Genomic DNA, 24,262 nt, shown 5'->3' on the forward strand with positions numbered 1-24,262 from the left:
ACCAGAGATATAGTGTGCTCTACAACCTCGGGGGATCTTCCTTCTGGCTGTTTTCTGGACAGCTTTTGCAAACAGGTTGTAGTGCTCAGGTAATGGTTTAATGCATTTAAGTTTACAGTCAAGTGCTCGTATGGACCCGTTCCAGTCAGCTTTCTTGAAGTTGAAGCGCCTTTTGAATGGTACGACGGTTGGTAACACTGCTGCATTTACCTGGAAACCAATAGGATTGTGTTGTGTCTGTGGTATTGGGTCTGTGACAAGCTTCTTGCAGAGGCCAGCGATGTCGTTGCTGACAATGGCAAGATCTGGGTTATAACTACACTTCCAACGAGCACTGTGGAAGGAGGCTGGCAATTTAGGATCGTGGATGAGACTAAGCTGGTTAACTCTTCAACTACTTCTCCATCATTGTTATACTCCTTGTACCCCCATTGGGTACTGTGGCTATTAAAATCTCCAATGATGATCTGTGGTTTACTGTGCAGGTTGGGTACAGGGTTAGAGAAGCTGAAATCTGTGCCAGGTGGCTTGTACACTGAGGTCACTACTACTTTGCTCAGCTCTACAGTTAGAATTTCGATGTTGTCCTCCTCTGTTTTAGAAGTGGCTTCTACAACTGAACCAGCTCTAACAATTACAGCACTACCATATTGTCGATGAGGTCTTTCAATAACCAGGAACATTCCTGGTATTTTTGGGCGGTTGCTCTCACTTCCTCTGTGTGTCTCCTGCAGGCTGAGGACATCACACAGCAACTCATTGCATAATGTAGCGAGGATGTTTTGTTTAGCTACAGAACCCTTCAACATTAGCAGATATAACAGTCAATGCTGGTCTTGAAAAAGATCTGTGTTTCTGACATCGACGACTTCCGTCTTCAGGCATGATGTTGGTACTTGATCAAATCAGTGGTACGAAAATGTTGTATACACTACTTGCTATGCGTGGTGGTGGTAGAATTGGTTGAAACAGGGCTGCGACGTGAATGCTTCTACCTTGGCCCCAGTTCAGGAGATGAAACAGCGAGAGTTCAGGAGATAAAACAATGAGAGTTCAGTAGATGAAACAGCGAGAGAGTTCAGGAGATAAAAAAGCGACAGCTCAGGAGATAGAATAGCAGCAGTTCAGGGGATAAAACAGAGAGCGTTCAGGAGATGAAACAGCGAGAGTTCAGGAAATAACACTATGACAGCTCAAGAGATAAAACAGCAACAGTTCGGGGATAAAACAGACAGAGTTCAGGAGAGAAAACAGCGAAAGTTCAGGAGATGAAACAGCAAAAGTTCAGGAAATAACACAGTGAGAGTTCAAGGGATAAAACAGCAATAGTTCAGGAGATAAAACAATGAGAGTTCAGGAGATAAAACAATGAGAGTTCAGTAGATGAAAAAGCGAGAGAGTTCAGGAGATAAAAAAGCGACAGCTCAGGAGATTGAATAGCAGCAGTTCAGGGGATAAAACAGAGAGAGTTCAGGAGATGAAACAGCGAGAGTTCAGGAAATAACACAGTGACAGCTCAAGAGATAAAACAGCAACAGTTCAGGGGATAAAACAGACAGAGTTCAGGAGAGAAAACAGCGAAAGTTCAGGAGATGAAACAGCAAGAGTTCAGGAAATAACACATTAAGAGTTCAAGGGATAAAACAGCAAGGGTTCAGGAGATAAAACAATGAGAGTTCAGGAGATGAAACAGCGAGAGTTCAGGAGATGAAACAATGAGAGTTCAGGAGATAACACAGCAACAGTTCAGGGGATAAAATATTGAGAGTTTAGGAGATAAAACAGTGAGAGTTCAGGAGATAAAACAGCGACAATTTGGGACATAAAACAGCAAGGATTTAGGGACAAAACAGCGAGCGTTCAGGAGATAACACAGTGAGAGTTCAGGAGATAAAACAGCGACAATTTGGGAAATAAAACAGCAAGGATTTAGGGACAAAACAGTGAGAGTTCAGGAGATAAAACAGCAACAGTTCAGGGGATAAAACAGCGAGTGTTCAGGACATAAAACTGCGAGAGTTCAGGAGATAAAACAGCGAGAATTTGGGAGACAAAGCAGCAAGAGTTCAGGGGATAAAGCAGTGAGGATTTGTGACATAAAACAGTGATAGTTCAGGAGATAAAACAGCAAGAGTTGAGGAGATAAAAGAGCGAGAATTTGGGAGATAAAACAGCAAGATTTCAGGAGATAAAACAGCAATATTTTAGGGGGTAAACCAGTGAGAGCTCAGGAGGTAAAACAGCAACAGCTCAGGGGAAAAAACAGCAACAGTTCAGGGGATAAAGCAGCGAGCGTTCAGGAGATAACACAGTGAGAGCTCAGGAGATAAAACAATGAGAGTTCAGGAGATGAAACAGCGACAGTTCAGGAGATGAAACAATGAAAGTTCAGGAGATGAAACAGCAACCGTTCAGGGGATAAAAACATCAAGAAGTTGGAAGATAAACCAGTTCAGGGGATAAAACAGCGAGGGTTCAGGAATTAAAGCAGCGACAGAGTACGGGGATAAAACAGCGAGCATACAGGGGATAAAACAGCAAGAATTTGGGAGATAAAACAGCAAGAGGTCAGGGGGTAAAACAGCAAGAGCTCAGGAGTTAAACCAGCAACAGTTCAGGAGATAAAACAGTGTGAATTTGGCAGATAAAACAGTGAGAGTTCAGGGATTAAAATAGTGAAAATTTGGGAGCTAAAATAGAGAGAACTCAGGAAATAAAACAGCGAGAATTTGGGGGATAAAACAACGAGATGTCTGGAGATAAAACAGCAACAGTTCAGGGGATAAAACAATGAGAGTTCACAGGCCAAAACAGTGAGAGTTCAGGAGATAAAGCGGCAAGAGTTCAGGAGATAAAGCGGCAAGAGTTTGGGAGATGAAACAGCAAGAGTTCAGGAGATAGAACAGTGAGAGCTTAAGGGATAAAGCAGTGAGAGTTCAGGCGTTAAAACAGTATGTGTTCTGCAGATAAAAGGGGGAGAATTTGGAAGATAAAACAGCAAGAGTTTGGGGCTTAAAACAGCAAGAGTTCAGAAAATAATGCAGTGAGAATTTGAGAGATGAATCAGAGACAGTTCAGGGGATAAAACAGCAATGGTTCAGGAGATAAAATAGTGAGAGCTCAGCAGGTGAAACAGTGAAAGTTCAGGAGATAAAACAGCAACAGTTCAGGAGGTAAAACAGCAACAGCGCAGGGGATAAAACTCCAAGGGTTCAGGGGATAATACAGTGAGAGTTCAGGAGATAAAACAGCAATAGTTCAGGAGATAAAACAGTGAGTGTTCAGGGGATAAAACAGGAGAGTTTCGGGAAAAAGACAGCAAGAGTTCAGGGATAAAGTAACAACAGCTCAGGGGATTAAAATAGCAAGAATTTGGGAGATAAAACAGCGAGAGTTCAGGGGATAAAGCAGTAAGAGTTCAGAAAATAAAACAGAGAATTTGGGAGATAAAACAGTGAGAGTTCATGGAATAAAACAGCGAGGGTTCAGGAGATAAAACAGCAACAGTTCAGGGGATAAAAACAGCGAGCATTTAGGAGAAAGGACAGCAAGAGTTCAGGGATAAAGCAGTGAGAGTTTAGGGGATAAAGCAGCGAGAGCTCAGGGGTTAAAACAGTGAGTGATCTGCAGATAAAATGGCAAGAATTTGGAAGATAAAACAGTGAGAGTTCAGGGGATAAAACAGCAAGAGTTCAGAAAATAAAACAGCGAGAATATGAGAGATAAAGCAATGAGAGTTCAGGTAATAAAATAGCAAGAGTTTAGCAGGTAAAAAAGTGAGAGTTCAGGAGATAAAATAATGAGAGTTCAGGACATAAAACAGCAAGAGTTCAGGGGATAAAAACAGCAAGAGTTTAGGAGAAAAGACAGCAAGAGTTCAGGAATGAAGCAGCAACAGTTCAGGGGATTAAAACAGCAAGAATTTGGGAGATAAAAGAGTGAGATTTCAGGGAATAAAACAGCGAGGGTTCAGGAATTAAAGCAGTGACAGAGTTCAAGGTTAAAACAGCGAGCATTCAGGAGATAAAAGAGTGAACATTTAGGAGATAAAACAGCGAGAGGTCAGGGGATAAAACAGTGAGAGATCAGGAGTTAAAACAGCAACAGTTCAGGGGATAAAACAGTGAGAATTTAGGAGATGAAACAGCAAGAGTTCAGGGGTTAAAATAGCGAGAATCTGGGAGATAAAATAGAGAGAGTTTGGGAATAAAACAGTGAGAGTTCAGGAGATAAAACAGCAAGAGTTCGGGAAATAAAAGAGCGAGAATTTGTGAGGTAAAACAGCGAGAGTTCAGCGGATAAAACAGCAGGAATTTGGGAGATAAAACAGCTACAGTTCAGGGAATAAAACAGCGAGAGTTCAGGAAATAAAAGAGCGAGAATTTGTGAGATAAAACAGCAAGAGTTCAGGAGATAAATCAGCAACAGTTCAGCGGATAAAACAATGTGAATTTGGGAGATAAATCAGTGAAAGTTCAGGGGATAAAACAGCAACAGTTCAGGAGATAAATCAGCAAAGGCTCAGGGGATAAAAGAGCAAGAGTTCAGGAGATAAAACATCGAGAGTTCAGGAGATCAAGCAATGAAAGTTAGGCGGTAAAGCAGTGAGAGTTCAGGAGATAAAATAGCGAAAGAGTTCACGGGATAAAACAGCGAGGGTCAAGAGATAAAACAGAGAGAGTTTGGGAGACAAAACAGTGAGAATTTGGGAGATAAAACAGTTAAAGCTCAGGGGATAAAACAGTGAGAATTTGTGAGACAAAACAGCAAGATTGCAGGGAATAAAGCAGTGAGAGTTCAGGCAATAACACAGCGAGAATTAGGGAGATAAAACAGCAACATTTCAGGGGATAAAACATCAAGAACTTGTGAGATAAAACAATGAGTGTTCAGCAGATAAAACAGCAACAGTTTGGGGCATAAAACAGTGAGAGTTCAGGGGATAAAACAGCCAGAGTTCAGGGGATAATACAGCAACAGTTCAGATGATCAAACAGTGAGTATTAGGGAGATAAAATAGAGAGAGTTCAGGGAATAGAGCAACGTGAATACAGAAAATAAAACAGCAAGAGTTTGGGAGATAAAACAGTGAGAGTTCAGGAAATAAAACAGTGATCATTCAGGAAATAAAACAGTGAGAATTTGAGAGATAAAACAGGCGAGAGTTCAGCAGATAAAACAACAAGAGTTTGGGAGATAAAACAGCACATGTTCAGCAGATAAAACAGCGAGAGTTCGGGGGATGTAACAATGAGAGTTCAGGAGATAATACAGTGAGAGTTCAGGAGTAAAGCAGTGAGTGTTCTAGGGATAAAACAGTGACAGTTCAGGAGATAAAACAATGAGGCGGTTCAAGAGATAAAACAGTAGGATTTCGGGAGATAAGACAACCGAGTGGAGGGACAGTTGGGAACTGAAAACAGTGCAACTACAGACACATAAATTTCTAAACAAGCACACAGAAAGTAAGAATTTATAGACACAGGAGTCGGAGATGATTTGTGAATAACAGTGAAGAATTTCCACTTTCTTCTAATCTCCAGTATATAGTCAATAGCACAAGAGTAAAGTTAAAGTAAGTAAAAGTAACTAAAATTTAAGCAAAAAGTGATTTAAAAGTTTAAGTTTAAGACATGGACAGCTCAGCCAAGCAGAATGCCGGTCCTGTGGCGTGTGGGGCATCGTGGACAATTCTCATGACCCAGATGAGCCCATGTGTAGGAAGTGTCACCTGCTGCACAACCCTGAGCTCCGTATTTCAGAGCTTGAGCAGCGTCCGCAGTCACTGAGGTGCATCTGTGAGGCAGAGAACTATGTGGATAGTGTGTTCAGAGAGGTGCTCAGACCACAGGTTGGGGGCAAGCAGGCAGACATGGAATGGGTGACCGTCAGGCAGTCCAAGAGAAACAGGCAGGTAGTGCAGGAGTACCTAGAGGTCCCATTCACTAACCGGTTTTCCATTCTGGATATCGGTGAGGGTGATAGATCCTTGGAGGAGTACAGCAAGAGCCAAGCCCGTGGCACCACTGGGGGCGCAGCTGTGCAGGAGGGGAGGAAGAAGAGCAGAAGGGCAGTGCTGACAGTGGATTCTTTAATTAGGGGAACAGGCAGGCAGTTCTGTGGCTGTCAGCATGACGCCAGGATGATTTGTTAACTCCTTGGTGCTAGGGTCAAGGATGTCATAGAATGGCTGCAGGACATTTTTGTGCGGGAGGGCGAACAGCTAGAGGTCATGGTCCACATTGATAGTAACGACATGGATAGGAAGGGGGATGTGGTCCTGCAATTGGAATTTAGGGCGCTAGGCAGAAAATTAGCTAGCAGGACATCTAAAGTAATCTCCGGATTACTGCCAGTGCCATGTGCAAGTGAGTGCAGAAATAGAACGATAGGGTAAAATGGATAGAAAATCGGATATAAGGGGGGATTAAAAGGAGGATGAAACCATGGGTAAACGAATAAAAATAAAAATAAGTGGCAGAAAATAAAAATGAATGTAGAGAAAAGGGGATAAGGAAAAAGGGGTGAAGATGGAGGAGAGAGTTCATGTTCTGAAGTTGTTGAACTCAATGTAAAGTCTGGAAGGCTGTAAAGTGCCTAATTGGAAGATGAGGTGCTGTTCCTCCAGTTTGCATTGAGCTTCACTGGAACATTGCAGCAGGCCAGGGTGGACATGTGGGCATGAAAGCAGGATGGTGTGTTGAAATGGCAAGCAGCCGGAAGGTCCGGGTCATGCTTGCCGACAGACAAAAGGTGTTCCACAAAGCACTCACCCAGTCTATATTTGGTCTCCTCGATATAGCAGAGACTGCATTGGGAGAAGCGAATGCAGTGGACCAAATTGAAGGAGGTGCAAGTGAAGCGCTGCTTCACCTGAAAGGAATGTTTGGGCCCTTGGACGATGAGGAGAGAGGAGGTAAAGGGGCAGATATTGCACCTTCTGCGATTGCTTGGGTAGGTGCCGTGGGAAGGGTATTTGGTGCTGGGGTGATGGAGGAATGGATGAGGGTGTACTGGAGAAGGCGGTCCCTATGGAATGCCGACAATGGGGGGTGGGGGGGTGGGGGGAAGGGGTGGTAAGGGGAAGATGTGTTTGGTGTTGGCATCATGCTGGCAGAAATGGTAAAGGATGATCCTTTGAATGCGGAGACTAGTGGAGTGATAAGTGAGGACAAGAGGGAAACTATCATGGTTCTGAGAGGGAGGGGAAGGTGTGAGGGCAGAGGCACAAGACATAGAACGGACACAGCTGAGGGCCCTGTCAATCACAACTGGAGGAAACCTCAGTTAAGGTAGAAGGGAGACATGTCAGAAGCACCGTTTTGGAAAGGGGCATCATCGGAAAAGATGTGATGGAGGCGAAGGAACTGAGAGAATGGGATGGAGTCCTTACAGGAAGCAGGGTGTGAGGAACTATAGTCAAGATAGATGTGGGAGTCGGTGGGCTTGTAATGAATATTGGTAGACAGTCTATCACCAGAAATTGAGACTGACAGGGCAAGGAAGGGAAGGGAAGTGTCAGAGGTGGACCGTGTGAAAGTGATAGAGGGGTGAAAATTGAAAGCAAAATTCTTACATTTTTCCAGGTCCAGACGAGAGCATGACGCTGCACCTAAACAATCATTGATATACCATAAAACTGGAACCAAAGGTTGGCAGGAAAAACAGTAGCTGAACAATGGGCTAGCTTCAAAGAGGAGATAGTTTAGGCACAGTCAAGGTGTGTTCCCTCAAAAGGAAAACGTAGGATAAACAAATCCAGAGCTCCTTGGATGATAAAGGAGATAGAAATTAAGTTAAAGAAGGTAAAGTGTGCTTACGACAGGTGTCAGGTAGCAAGTACAATTGAGAACTTAGCTGCATACAGAAGGTCTAGGAGTGATGTGAAAAAGCAAATATGAGAAGCAAAGAGGGACTATGAAAAAAGACTGACAGCTAACATAAAAGATGATCCCAAAGTATTCTATATGTGCATCAATAGAAAAAGAGTGGTAAAAGGAGTAGTAGGGTCGATTAGGGGCCTAAAAGGGGGTTTACTCATAGAGACAAGAGGCATGGCTGAGGTGTTAAATGAATACTTTGCATCTGCTTTTATCTACAAGCCATGGTGACAGAGGAGGAAACTCAGTCACTAAAACAAAAACAGAATTACCTGGAAAAACTCAGCAGGTCTGGCAGCATCGGCGGAGAAGAAAAGAGTTGACGTTTCGAGTCCTCATGACCCTTCGACAGAACTTGAGTTCGAGTCCAAGAAAGATTTGAAATATAAGCTGGTTTAAGGTGTGTGTGTGGGGGGCGGAGAGATAGAGAGACAGAGAGGTGGAGGGGGGGGGGTGTGGTTGTAAGGACAAACAAGCAGTGATAGAAGCCTATCACTGCTTGTTTGTCCTTACAACCACACCACCCCTCCCTCCACCTCTCTGTCTCTCTATCTCTCCGCCCCCCACACACACACCTTAAACCAGCTTATATTTCAAATCTTTCTTGGACTCGAACTCAAGTTCTGTCGAAGGGTCATGAGGACTCGAAACGTCAACTCTTTTCTTCTCCGCCGATGCTGCCAGACCTGCTGAGTTTTTCCAGGTAATTCTGTTTTTGTTTTGGATTTCCAGCATCCGCAGTTTTTTTGTTTTTAACTCAGTCACTAGAAGGGTTTAAAATTGATAAGGAGGAGATATTGGTTAAGTTGTCGGTACTTAAAGTTGACAAGGCACTGGGACCGGATGAGATGCATCCAAGAATATTGAAGGTAGCGAGACTGGAAATTGTAGAGGCACTGGCAATAATCTTTCAATGTTCCCTGGATTCGGGGAAGGTGCCGGAGGACTGCAGAATTGCAAATATTACACCCTTGTTCAAAAAAGGTTGTAAAGATCTGCCCTGCAATTACAGACCAGTCAGTTTAACTTCAGTGGTGGAGAAACTTCTAGAAACAATTATTTGGGATAGAATTAATGGTCACTTGGAAAAATGTGGATGGATTTAGAAGAGTCAGCATGGATTTGTTAAAGGAAAATCATGTCTGACTAACTTGTGGGAGTCTTTTGAAGAGGTAACAGAGCTGGTTGATGAGGGCAATGCCATTGGTGTGGTGTATATGGACTTCCAAAAGGCGATACAGTGTCACACAACAGACTTGTGAGGAAAGTTATAGGTCATGGAATAAAAGGGACAGTGGCAACATGGATACAAAATTGGCTGAGAGATAGGAAACAGACAGTAATAGTCAATGGGTATTTTTCGAGCTGGAAGGAGGTTTTTAGTGGAGTTCCCCAGGGGTGGGTATTGGGACTCTTGCTCTTCCTGATATGTATAAATGATCTAGATCTTGGTGTGCAGGGGACAATTTCAAAGTTTGAGGATGGCACAAAACTTGAGAGAATTGTAAACTGTGAGGACAGTGTAGAACTTCAAAAGGACATTGACACATTGGTGGAGTGGGCAGATAGGTGGCAGATGAAGTTCAATGTGGAGAAGTGTGAGGTAATGCACTTTGGTACAAAGAACGTGGAGAGACAGTATAAAGTAAAGGATACTATTCTAAAGGGGGTGCAGGAGCAGAGAGACCTGGGTATATATGCACATAAGTCATTAAAGGTGGCAGGACAGGTAGACAGAGCAGTTTCTAAAGCATTCAGTATTCTAGGCTCCATTAATAGTGGCATAGAGTATAAAGACAGGGAGTTTTGATGAACTTATATAAGACATTGGTTAGACCTCAGCTGGAGTATTGTGTACAGTTCTGGGCGCCACACTATAGGAAGTACATGAAAGCATTGGAGAGAGTGCAGAAGAGCTTTACAAGAATGGTTTCAGGGATGAGACACCTGTTAAGAGAAAATATTGGAAAATATCAAGGGCTGTTTTCCTTGAGAGGAGAAAGCTAAGAGGAGATTTGATAGAAGTTTTCAAAATCATGAGGGGCCTGAACACAGTAGATAGGGAGAAACTGTTTCCACTTGTAAATGAATCAAGAACCAGAGGGCACAGTTTTAATGTGCTTTCCAAAGAAGCGAATACAAAGTGAGTAAAAACTTTATCACACACCGAGGGAGGCTGCCTGGGAGTGTGGTGGAGGCAGGTTCAATTGAGCCATTCATGAGGGCATTGGATGATTATTTAAATAGAAACAATGTGCAAGGTTAGAGGGGAAAAACAGGAGATTGGCACTAAGTTAAAATGCTCAGATCCGGTGCAGGCACGATGGGCCGAATGGCCTCCTTCTGCATCGTAACAATTCTGTGATTTGAATGTATCTATTCTGAGCATTCTGAAAAAATCCCCTTCCATGCCTGCCACTGCATCTCAATTGATCTATCCCTTAACCTCATTTGCCAGTTCACTTTAGCTAGCTCTGCAATCATGCCCTCATAATTGCCCTTATTTAAGTTTAAAATACTAGTCTTGGACCCACTCTTGTCTCCCTCAAACTGAATGTACAATTCAGTCATATTATGATCGCTACTACCTAGGTCACCTTCACTATGAGATCATTAACTAATCCTGTCTCGTTGCACAATACCAGGTCTAGTGTAGCCTGCTGTCTGGTTGGCTCCAAAACATGTAGTTCTAAGAAGCTATCCCTGGAACATGCTATGAACTCCTCATCTATGCTACCTTTTCCTATCTGATTTATCCAATCTATATGTAGATTAGAATCCCCCATTATTATCGTTGTTTCTTTCTGACTGGTTCGCATTATTTCTTCCTTTATACCCTGCCCTACCATATGGTTACTATTAGGAGGCCTTTACACCACTTTTGCAAATGACTTCTTGCCTTTATCACTTCTCATCTCTACCCAAACCACCTCTGCATCCTGGTTTCCTGAACTTAGGTCATCCCTCTCTATTGTGTTAATAACATCGTTAATTTACAGAACCACCGCTCCACCTTTTCTGAGCTTCCTATCCTTCCTAAATGTCATGTACCCTTCAGTATTCAACTCCTAATCTATGTCATTCTGCAGCCATGTCTCTGTAATGGCTATCAGATCATACTTATTTATTTCTATTTGCACTCCCAGTTTATTGTTTTGTTACGAATGCTATGTACATTCAGGCACAGACCTTTAGTTTTGTCCTTTTATTATTTTTGTAACCTCTAGCCTTACCTGCTGATGTACTCTTAGCTTTCCTTCCCTGACACAGTCTCTTTATCAGTTACCATATTCATACCTTTCTCTCTTGCCTTGTCTCTACTCTTTGATGTACCATTACCTTCCAAAATTTGACCCTTTGCTCCCACTGTTTAGTTTAGAATTCTCTACTTCCCTAGTTATGCGGCTCACTAGAACACCAGTCCCATCATGGTTCAGATGTAGACCATCCCAACGATACAGGTTCCAGTTTCAACAATACTGGTGCCAGTGCTCCATGAACCAGGATCCACTTCTCCCACATCAGTCTTAGAGCCACGCATTCATTACTCTAATCTTACTTGCACTATACCAACTTGCATGTGGTTCAGATAATAACCCAGTCATTATTACCTTTGAGTTTCTGCTTCTTAATTTAGTGCCTCGCTCCTCATACTGACTATGCAGAACCTCTTTCCCAGTTCTGCCTATGCTATTGGCACCTACCTGATCCACTGCAAGTGGGTCTTCCCCATCCCACTGCTACCTCCTCTCCAGCCCTGAGCAAATGTCCAGAGCCCTGGCACCAGGTAAGCAACACAGCCTTCTGGATTCTCACTCTTTGTTGCAGAGAATACTGTCAATCCCCCTCACTGTACTGTCCTCTACTACAACTACATTCCTTTTTACTAACTCCCCCACTTGAATGGCTTCCTGTATAACGGTGTCATGGTTGGTCCACTCACCCACTTTCATCCAGACAAACTGAAAGAACCTCAAATCTGTTGGGCAAAAGCAAAGGCTGAGGCTACTGTGCTCCTGCTCTCTGAGCCCCCCTGACCTGCCTCACTCGCAGTCACATGTTCCTGTCCCTGACCACTGACCCTGAAGACCCTGTCTTAAGAGGTTTGACTGCTTCCTGGTACAAAGTGTCTAGGTAACTTCAGATTAGACAACAACAGTTCATCCATGTCCAATATGTTGAGATCATCTTACATATTGTGAAAACACCAAATGGTTTATTGATCATTGTCAGTTTTACTGGCTGAAGCCCAAGTAGGGAAATGATCAAACACCAGTCCTTTGACTTTCTATCCAAAGAAATTGGAGGGCAGAGAAAGAGGGAAAACACTGTTTGGAGTCCATTAGTAGATTCTGTTGTGAGAGGCAGTTAAAAGCTTAAGCCAGTCTACATTATGAAGCCAATCTTGATCCAAGTCAGCGAAAAGGTTAACCTTTAAAAGTGATATTTAAGGACTGTGCACACTTTTACTACTTTAATCCTTACAAGGAAGTGCTAAAATTAAGTTGAACCAAGGTGAGATTTCCTGCACCTAGCTCTACTCTGATTGTTCACTTGCTAGAGATTCACATCAAAATGCTTAATGCCTGTGCTGTAGAGTTGATCCTCCAGACAACTTTTCTTGGTGGAAACAGTGAAATTTATTTACAAGACAGCAACAGCAGCTACATGTGTGCATTTAACTGTCTAACTAAAGAAGAATGCTCTCCTAGAGGTTCCTCACGCTATGTACTAATTGGGTTAAACAGAACATGTGATCTTACAACATAGGATTATTCTTAATGCTACAGTCCTATGTTTATTAAAGCCATAATTGCTAAATTTCCTCCCCTTTTAACTTTTTTGTACATTTTGTACTTACAAGGATATTTATCTCATGACATTACAATATTTACACGTCATGAGTTCAGTTTTTCAGGCAGTTTCCTGATCCATGTGGAACATTGTAGTTGGACAACTTCCGATTCTTTTACAGGAACTCACATTCTCTGGAACGGCATTAACACCAGGTTCCTCATTCGGCACAGGCAGCCCAGTGTCATCCACTTCAGCAGAGGTACCTAGCATGTCTACCCTTGGTTGAACAACCTCAACAGGAACCACAGGTTCAATAATAGTTACAGGTGGAGCATCATTTTGTTGGGGCGTCTCCCTTCTTCTTAAATAATCCACGTGCTTACGATTTGGCCCTTCACTTCTACATGGTACAATAATAATCTGGCCACTGAGCTAACTTTACCAGGTGACCACTTCTGTCCTCCACTGAAATTCCTTACATATACTGCTTCTCCAACAGTAAATTATTGCTCTCGACTATGCAAATCATCAGTCGCCTTTTGGTCCCCGTGACTTTTCTCCACCTTCCCCCCCCACCTTCCCATCTAGGAGCATATCAATAGAATGGTCAGGTGAGCAGATCAGTGGCAAATGGAATTCAACTTGGAAAAGTGTGAGATAATGCACTTGGGGAGGGCTAACAAGGCAAGGGATTACACCATGTATGGTAGGACCCTGAAAAGCACTAAAGATCAGAGGGACCTTGGTGTGCATATTCACAGATCCCTTATTTATTAGCCGAGACTTAGAATACAAGGGCAGGGAGGTTATGCTGGACCTGTATAAAGCATTGCACGCAGTCCTGGTCACCATATTATAGGAAGGATGTGATTGCATTGGAGAGGGTGCAGAGGAGCTTTACCAGGATGCTGCTTGGGTGGGAGGGTCTGAGCTATGAGGAAAGATTGGATAGGCTGGAGTTATTTTCCTTGGAGCAGCGAAGGTTGACAGGGGACCTGATAGAGGTGTATAAGATTATAAGGGGCATAGATAAGGTGGCTAGGAAGGCACTTTTTTTCATTAGTGGAGGGGTAAATAACCAGGGAGCATAGATTTAATATAAGAGGTAGAAGGCTAAGAGGGGGTTGAGGAGAAACTTTTTCACCCAGAGGGTTGTGGGAGTCTGAAAGGGTGGTTGAGTCAGAAACCCTCGTAACACTTAAGAAGTATTTAGATATTCACTTGCATTGCCACAGGCTCCAAGACTATGGGTCAAATGCTGGAAAATGGGATTAGTGTAGTCAGATCTTTGTTGACTGGTGCGGGCATGATGGGCTGAGTGGCCTCTTTCTGTGTAAACGTCTATGAGTCAAATTGGGAAGTATCAGGCTTAGTCTTGTTCGAAGACGTGCCTCGTCAGTAACTCTGCAGGTGTTGCACTATCGTAGTGTGGGGGGTTGTTCTCTGGTGAAGTAGGAAATGAGCAAGTTTAGTTTCCAACAATTCACTTGTTAACTTTTTCAATCCCACTGCTCTTTCCACCAGTCCGTTAGGTGATGGGAAGTATTGTGCAGTTTTCACGTGGTTGATACCACTTAGGCTGACACATCTTTGAAATTCAGTGCTAGTAAATGCAGTACCATTAGCTGAGATGATTATTTCTGGCAATCCATGGATAGAAAATCTTTGGCATAACTTTTCTATGCTAGCGCCTGACGTTGGCGACTTAACCTCATAAACTTCTAACCACTTGGAATGAGCACCTGTAATCATTAAAAACATGTTCCAAGGAAAGGACCAACATAACCTATGTGCAGTTTCACCCAGTGCCTACCAGGCCACTCCCATGGGTGTAATGGGGCTGCCACCAGCAACTTCTGTAGCTGCTAGCATTGCACACAGTGTTTAACCACCTTTTCAATATCACTGTCCATTCCCGGCCACCAAGGATAACTTTGCGTTATCATCTTCATTCATAATATTTCCGAGTAGGCACTGTGTAACTGTACTAAGAGCAGTTCCCTTCTTTGCGAAGGAACTACTATTGTGCAGCCCATAATAGGACACAATCTTGACTGCTCATTTCATGCCTTTGGTTGAAAAATGGCTTCAATTCATTAGGAACTGGTTCCAGTGACCATCCATTTAACTCTTGGTCTCTCACTCAAGACATGACTGGATCACGATTCATCCAGTTTCTTATTTGCTTGACACAGACTGGTGAGGAATCCGGTAAAATGATCACTTATAGCATCTCTTGAGGAATTGGAACATGGTCACTGCTCTCTTGAAAAGGAAGGCGACTTAGGGTGTCAGCACTGGATATATGCATCCCTGGTCTATGTACAAAGGTGCATTCATATGCAGATAAAATTAGGGCTCATCTTTGATATCATGCAGAAGCTATGGGAGGGATAGCCCTTTCTTCGCTAAACAGACCCGCAAATAGTTTGTGGTCTGATACTGTTGTGAAGTGTCATCCGTGCACGTATTGGTAGAAGTTATTTACACCAAAAATAATAGATAGGCCTTCTTTTTCTATTTGTAAATATCCTTTTTTGGCTATGGAAAGTGTCCTGGATACATAGCCTCTTGGCCTCTCTGCACTGTCATCCATCTTGTGAGATAGCACTTTCAGGTGTTTAAATAAAGGTGCTCAACAATTAAATTTGAAACAGGCTTCTGCCAAGTTGAAAATGTATATGGGCGAAGAAATCCATGTAAAGGGAATTATCAGTGTACCTGTTTAATATAGACACCAAGCAGCGCAACCACCAGTGATAGTGGTAGAAGGCAAGGGGCAAGCCTTCTAGGTCTTGACTGGTTGAAAGAGATTAAATTAAACTGGTCTGAAATCTTCCGGTTGTGAGTAAGAGGACTGCCAGAGCTGCTAAAAAAAAATGACACTGTTGTCCGGGATGGACTGGGGAAAATCAAAGGCCTACAGGCCAAGATTTACGTGGACTCAGGAGCAGCTCCTCGCTTCTTAAAAACGAGACCGGTGCCATCCGCCCTGAGAGAGAAGGTTGACGCTGAGTTGAACCGACTAGGGAGACTGGGTGTTATAAAAGTGGTTCAGTTCTCAGAGTGGGCAGCACCTATAGCCCCTTTCCTAAAACCAGATCAGACCATCCAGATCTGTGGGGTCTAGAGGGGGCTGCATCACAGGTTAGCACCAATTCCTTAGTAGGGTCGTAGTGCACCAACAAATTTGAAGAGTGCAAGAGCTGTTTGACTTTATGAAGGCTTCTTCCTGTGGTGACTTCCAAACTGAACATTGGTTTTTCTTTAGCAGAGAGTGTAGAGGAGCGAGGACCGTTGCTAAGTTGGGGAGGAAGCGATAATAATAGTTTACCATCCCTAAAAAGGACTTAAGTTCCCTGATAGTTTTACCCTCTCTTCAACAGGGCCTAACTTCTGGGCATTTACCTGGTGGCCCAAAGAAATGACTTCATGTGGTAAAGTGGACTGCTATGTACCTTTAAGAAAATGTGACTATATTGACCAATTGATACACAGCATGGGCTACTTGGGTAACAGGAAGCCGAGAGCTGGAGGTGATCGAAGAAGCACACATTGTGTTAGTGCTCTGTTCTTAGTTCCAATAACTGTTTGTTCAGTTAATCAATATATACCTTATTGTTTCAAATACCAACTTTTTTTTTATTTGTTCATTGGATGTGGGTGTCACTGGCCAGGCCAGCATAAATTACCCATCCTTAGTTGCCCTAGTTCAGAGGGCATTTAAGAGTCAACCACATTGCAGTGGATCTGGTGCCATGTGTAGGCTAGGCCAGGCCAGGTAAGGATGGCAGATTTCCTTCCCTAAAGGGTATTAATGGTTTTTGCAATTTGTTTTTACAACAATCGACAATAGTTTTATGGTCACCATTAGACTTTTAATTTCAAATTTTTATTGAATTCAAATTCCACCATTTGTCATGGTGGGATTCAAACCTAGGTCTCCAGAGCATTACCCTGGATCTCTGGATTACTAGTCAGACAATACCACTACGCCATCGCCTCCCCCCGTTGATTAACGCTAATGTGTTAATATCCAGCACTCAGTTCGCGCTCGCTGGAAAAACCAAACCTGATAACCTAAAACATAAAACTGGCAACAAGGATAAATCAGATCAATTAACAGAAGTCAAGAAAGCCTTGATAATTCAGCTACCTCACTTCGCTATACCTCGAAGCTGTTTGAAAGCACGGTCTCCTTAGTCGTGAGGCAGTTTGGGCATCTTGAACCATTCGACCCTGTTTCCAATGATTGGTCTCATTATGTTGAACGCCTAGTGTTCTTCTTTACCGCTAATGACATCACCGGGGAGGACAAGAAGAGGGCAATTCTTTTGTCCACATGTGGGAGCAAAACATATGAGCTGATCGCAGCCTCATGTCACCTAACAACCCTGATGTGAAGGCTTTCGCTGAGATGGTAAATGTTGTAAAAAACACCTGAAGCCAAAGCCCTCAGTCACTATGCAGCGTTTTAAATTCAGTTTGAGAAATAAGCCTCCAGGAGAGCCAATCGCTGGTTATTTAGCTGCTTTAAGGGAATTAATGGAACATTGTGAGTTTGGAACTTCAATTAATGACATGTTGAGAGGCCGAGTGAAATGCAGAATTGGAGATAATGCTACCCAAAAGCAATTGCTGTCTGAAACTAATCTAGACTTCAGTAAGGTATTAGATTTGGCAACAGCCATGGAGAGTACTGTTAGAGACCCAGAGGCAATAAAGGATACTCAAAATGGCGCTGTCCATCTTGTAGGGCGGGGAAGGCCAGTAACAAAAGGCACAAAAATGTTAGACTCCACAGAAAGGCGGGAAGCATCCACTATGTACAGAATACAGTGAAAACCGAGAACATTAATGAGAGAAATGCATCCAGGCAGCCTGCAGGCGATCAACAGTTCAGAAATATTGAATGCTTTATCTGCCATTGCAATGGTCACATAATGCGACACAGTCAAGATAGGCTGAGACAGTATTTTAAAAACAAAGGTAGAAATCATGAAATCTGTCTCAGTGAAGAACCAGAAGAAGCAGAATCTGACATCTATTCATTATACAACCTGAAAATGGGTAGAACTGAGCCAATCCAGGTAGTCATTAGAGTCAATAGACAACCCATCAAGATGGAGGTCAATACAAGGGCATCAATGTCTGTCATAGGAGAACATTTGTTCAGACACTTGAATAAAGAATTCCATCCTTGGAAGAATCAGGCACTAAATTAAAAACATATATGGATGAAGAAATAAGAGTGAAAGGGATATGTCAAGTCCTGGTGCAGTATGAGGACCAGTCTGCAAATTTACCCTTTACAGTAGTAGCTAGGGTGGGTCCCATTTTAATTGGGTGCAACTGGCTCAAAAAGATTAAATTGCAATGGACCGAGATTTTTCAAATCAGAACGAGAAACTTACAGGAATTGTTACAAAAGTTCCATTTTCAGTGACGAGCTGGGAAGGATTTGTGGGCTACAAGCCAAAATCCACGTGGACCCTAAGGCAGATTTATCAGGGCTAGACCTTTCCCTTATGTTCTGGAGGATGAGGTCGAGGCCGAGATAAATAGCCTGGACAACTTGGATATCTTACAACTGGTGCAATTTTCCAAGTGGGTGGCACCCATTGTACTCGTACTGAAGCCAGACCAGAGCGTTTGCTTATGAGGTGACTATAAGTTAACTGTAAACAGAGTGGCCAAACTTGAAAGACACCCGATACTGAAGATTGACAAATTATATTCGAAATTGGCAGGGGGCTGCACATTTTCAAAACTCAGCATGAGCCACATCTACCAGCATATCGAGTTGGAAGAAGGTTCTAGGGAATTTGTGATCATTAATAAACATCGAGGATGGTATCAATATACTCGACTACCCTTTGGGGTATCATCGGCGTGTGCTGTTTTCCAGCGTACCATGGAAAATCTACTTCAGGGACTGCCCCATGTTGTTGTTAGTCTGGATGATGTTTTAGTCACTGGACTAACTGACAAAGAACACCTAGCTAATCTAGAGGGGGTGCAGAAACACTTCTCACAAGTAGGAGGTACACTTGAAACAAGAGAGATGTATTTCCCAAGCCAAAGAGGTAGTTTACTTGGGCCATAAGGTCGATGTGCAGGGTCTGGATCCTGTGGAAGAAAAGGTCGAGGCGCCTGCACCGTGAAACACTACAGGACTAAAGGCCTTCTGAGCCATGAGAAACTACTATGGGCGATTTCTCCAAAGTCTATCAACCGTCCTGGCTCCGTTATACACATTGCTCAAGAAAAACCATAAATGGATTTGGCAAGCTCCAAACAGGAAGCGTTTCTGAAAGTAAGCAGTTGTTAAAATCATCGGTCCTACTTGTCCAATTTGACTCAAGGGAAAAATTGACCCTAACTTGTGACGCAGCCCCTCATGGGGCAGGTTTTTCTGGTTGGCAAGCGTAGGCCCGCTCACTGACGTGTAAAATGACGGCAGGGATACTTCGGGCATGTGTCCCAACATCAACCCACGTCATTTAGAGTTTCAGTTCGGCTGCGCACCCGCCGAACTGGCAACAGCCCATTAAGGCCATTAAAAAACTAATTAACCTAATTGATGGACCTGCCTGTCCAACCTTAAGGTTGGTGGGCAGGCTGGGAGCCCAGGCGAAGCTCAGAAAAAGCATGAAACCTCATCCTCGCCCGGGTTGGGGTTTCATGAGGGTATTTAAATTTTTGAGAAAGGTTTCAATAAAACTTATGGACTTGTTCCAACCCATGTGACAGTGTCACACGAGGGAGCATGGCAGGGAAAATTTTTAAACACGTTTATTAAAAGTTTTAAATCAGAGCCGATCTCCCTGAGCCAGCACCTCGCGCATGCGTGAAAAAGCACACTCCCGGCTGAGGGAATCCGCCCCCCCACCATCCCCGCCCACAGAGGGAGCGCATAGCACTTCCTGGCAGACTTCACGCTGGGCAGGCCTTAATTGGCCCACCCACGTAAAATGGATGCACCCCTGACTTGGCAGGGGGGGGGGAGCGCCGATCAGAAGGCTGCCCGCCATGGCAAATGTTGCCCATGGAGTCTCTTCATGTCAGATGGCGGATGACTCCAAATGACCCATGGGTTATGCATCTCACACACTCAGTGCTACAGAGCGACGATATTCTCAAATTGAGAAGGAGGGCATGTCTGTTGTGTTTGGTGTTCGGAAATTCCATCAAAACGCTCACGGTCGCCATTTTCATATTATACCCGACCATAAGCAGGATTATTTGGAAAGGATAAGGCAATAGCCCCCCCATCACATCTGCTCGCATCCAGAGGTGGGCACTGATATTGGTTGCTTACGAATACACTTTTATTCACTGATCAGGAAGCCAGATCACACACACTGGCGCGCTGAGCCACCTCCCCCTGCCAGATAACAACGTGAAGGTTCCAATTCCCCAGGAACTTGTCTTCACACTAAATTTTTTGGATTCTTCCCCTGTCCAGGCCAAACAAATCCATGAGTGGACAGACTGAGATCCACTTTTATCTCACATCCAGGAACAGGTCTTGAATGGATGGTCAGGTGAGACAAAATCTACCAACATGAAACCTTATTTCAAGCACAGATATGAGCTCACCTGCCAGGATGGCATATTGCTCTGGGGAGCAAGGGTTATTGTGCCCCCAGAGGGCAAAGGCCATTACTGGCCAAACTACATAGTGCTCACCCTGGCATTAGGTGGATGAAGATACTCATGCACAGCTATTCGTGATGGCCAGGGATGGATGTGGACATCGAAAGCCGAGTCAAAACCTGTCTTCAATGCCAACAGGTACAAAAGCTACTCCCCTTAGCTCCATTGCACCCCTGGGAGTGGCCGGGGCGGCCATGGGTGCACCTCCATATTGACTACGTGGGGACCTTCTTGGGCACGTTGTTCCTTTTACTAATAGATGCCCACTCCAAGTGGATGGATGTCTACGAAGTCCAGTCACCCACATCTGCTACCGCCATAGACCGTTTGCAACAGAGTTTTGTGGTGCACTGGTTACTGGAGGTGCTCGTGTCAGAAAACATGACTGCATTTACCAGCGGGGAGTTCCACAGGTTTACAACCCTCAACGGAATATCTCAAATCAAAACTTCATCTTACCACCCTGCCTCTAATGGTTTGACTGAGTGGGCAGTCCGCTCTTTTATGTCCAGGATGAAAAAGCTGGACGGGGATTCCTTCAGCACCAGATTGTCACAGTTCCTGTTCTCATACCGGACATGACCATGACCACCAGTATTGCACCCATGAAATTGCTAATGAAGAGACGTCTCCGCATCAAACTCTCATCAGGCCGAACTCAGTCGGAGGTGGTGGGGGGTGGGGGGGAGCGGGGGGGGGGGGGTGAGGGGCGGGGGTTGCTGGGGTGGGGTGGGCGGGGCAGTGGAGAAGGGGGTGGATGGAGGGAAGCCGATAGGCCCAGAAGATCAGAATGATGGCCGTAAGCATGAAAGAAATTTCCTGGTGGGAGAGACACTTCTCGTGAAGAACTTTGAAGGTGGGCCCAACTGGCTATTAGACAAACTGAGTGCCATGACAGGATCTCTCTCCTATAATATGTCGGCAAACTGCCTTATAATTGGATGACACGTGGACCATCAGTCCCACAAGAAGGAATGCAGTCATCACTTGCGTTTGGGTCTGTGCCGCATGTGGATGAAATGTCACACAATTTGGAAGTACCAGTGGGGCCTATTGGATGCGAGAAGGTCAAAGACACAAATTCACACACTTCCACCGAAGAGCCTGGTGGATAGTTGACCCCTGAGAAGGGGTTCTTGAAAAAATCAACTGATATCATTGAGCTACGACGCTTGACACGTCCGAGGATGCCTCTTGAGAGACTTGACTTGTAAATAGCTATTTGTGTAAAAAGTTGGCATGTTGTGAAGCTTGTCAATTGTACTTTCAAGTAAAGGGGAGGGATGTGGTAAAGTGGAGTGCTATGTACCGTTAAGAGAATGTAATTAACTGACCACGTGACTGTATTGACAAATTACTATACACTACGGGCTAATGGGTAACAGGAAGTCTAGAGATGGTGGTGATTGAAGAAGCACACGTTATCTTAGTGTCCTGTTCTTAGTTCCAATAAACCACCAGTGTTTGTTAAGTTAATCGGGGTCTCTGCCTATATTGTTTTAAGCACCAACTAATGTGCTAATATTAAGGGAGTAGCTCGCATTCGCTGGACAAAGTGAACCTGATAACCCAAGACATTAAATTTCATTTGCCTGAAAAGTACATGTTTCCTTCTTTAGGCACACTCCTGCTTCTGAAAATCATTTCAGGACTTCCTCCAGATTAGCTAAGTGTTCCATTTCAGTGAATCCACAACTTAAGGTAGCCCTTGTAGCAGGCTCTCCAGCATCCTCTGGAAAATGGCACAGGCTGAAGAAACACCGATGGGCAGGTGTATGTATTGATATAACCCCTTGTGGATGTTTATAGTCAAGGTTTGATCAGGGATAGTCAGCATGGCTTTGTTAGAAGGAGGTCATGCCTAACAAATTTGATTGAATTTTTTAAGGAGGTGACCAGGTGTGTAGATGAGGGTAGTGCAGTTGATGTAGTTTATATGGATTTCAGCAAAGCCTTTGACAAGGTCCCACTTGGGAGATTTATAAAGAAGGCAAATGCACATGGGATACAGGGTAATTTGATAAGGTGGATTCAAAATGGGCTTAGTTGTAGGAGACAGAAGTTGATGACAGAAAGATGCTTTAGTGACTGGAAGCCAGTGTCCAGTGGTGTACCACAGGGATCTGTGTTCGGTCCCCTATTATTTGTCATTTATATAAAGGACATAGATGACTATGTGGGAGGTAGGATTAGTAAGTTTGCAGATGACACAAAGACTGGCCGGGTGGTTAACAGTGAGGTTGAGTGCCTTGGGTGACAGGAAGATATAGACAGGATGGTCAAATGGGCAGATAATTGGCAGATGGAATTTAACCCTGAAAAGTGTGAGGTGATACACTTTGGAAGGAATAATTTGACAAGGAAGTTTCAATGAACGGCATGACACTAGGAAGTTCTGAGGAACAAAGGGACCTTAGCGTTTGTGTCCATAGATCTCCGAAGGCAGAGGGGCATGTTAGTGGGGTGGTGAAAAAGGCATATGTGACAATTGCCTTTATCAGTCGGGACATAGATTACTAAAGTAGGGAGGTCATGTTGGAGTTGTATAGAAGCTTGGTGAGGCCACAGCTGGAGTACTGTGTGCAGTTCTGGTCGCCACATTATGGGAAGGATGTGATTGCACTGGAGGGGGTGCAGAGGAGATTCACCAGGATGTTGCCTGGGATGAAGCATTTACGTTATGAAGAGAGGTTGGATAGACTTGGGTTGTTTTAGTTGGAGCAGAGAAGACTGAGGGGCGATCTGATCGAGGTGTACAAGATTATGAGGGGCATGGACAGGGTGGATAGGGAGCAGCTGTTCCCCTTGGTTGAAGGGTCAGTCACAAGAGGACACAAGTTCAAGGTGAGGGGCAGAAGGATTAGGGGCATGTGAGGAAAAATTATTTTACCCAGAGGGTGGTGACGGTCTGGAATGCGCTGCCTGGGAGGCTGGTGGAGGACGGTTGCCTCACATCCTTTAAAAAGTACCTGGATGAGCACTTGGCACATCATAATATTCAAGGCTATGGACCTAGTGCTGGTAAATGGGATTAGGTAGGTTTCTCATGTTTCTCATGTGTCAGTGCAGACTCGATGGGCCGAAGGGCCTCTTCTGCACTGTGTGATTCTGTGATTCTGAATTCTCTGAAGGCATCATTCAGTTCCAGTTGCTGATATGCCTGACTTAGATTTAGCTTTGTATACGCTGTCCCTCCTGCTAGTTTGACATAGAGGTCTTCAAACTTGGGAATAGAGTATCTGTCCGGTTTGGCTGCTTTGTTGACCATTAGTTTATAGTCCCCACATGTCCGGATGGTTTGGTTTGGTTTAAGGACAGGGACTATAGGTGCTGCCCACTCTGAGAGCTGAACCATTTTAATGATACCCTGCCTCTCTCAGTTCAACTTAGCGTCAACCTTCTCTCTCAGAGTATATGGCACTGGTCTTGCTTTCAAGAAGCAAGGAGTTGCTTTTGAGTCCACGTAAATCTTGGCCTGTAGGTCTTTGATTTTCCCCAGTCCGTCCCGGAACATGGTGCCCTTTTTTCTTAGCAGCTCCGGCAGCCCTCCTAATCACAGCTGGAAGATTTCAGACCAATTCAATTTAATATCTTTCAACCAATCACAACCTATAAGGCTTGGCCCTTTACCTTCTACTGCCATCACTGGTAGGTGTACTGTTTGGTGTCTATTTTAAACAAGTACACTGATAATTCCCTGTACTTGGATTTCTTCGCTGGTATACGTTTTCAACTTGGCAGAAGCCTGTTTCAAATTTAATTGTTGAGCACATTTATTTAAATATCTAAAAGTGTGCCTTCCCACTAAAGTGGTAGAAGCACCCATGTCTACTTGCATTTTTAAGGGTTTCCCATTCATCTGTGAAGTGACAGTGATTGGCTCTGCCCTGTCTACTTTCATGTTGAATAAGGAATAAATGTCAGAA

The sequence above is a fragment of the Carcharodon carcharias genome, chromosome 5, assembly GCF_017639515.1.
Source record: "Carcharodon carcharias isolate sCarCar2 chromosome 5, sCarCar2.pri, whole genome shotgun sequence".
In the NCBI taxonomy this organism is placed as follows: Eukaryota; Metazoa; Chordata; class Chondrichthyes; order Lamniformes; family Lamnidae; genus Carcharodon; species Carcharodon carcharias.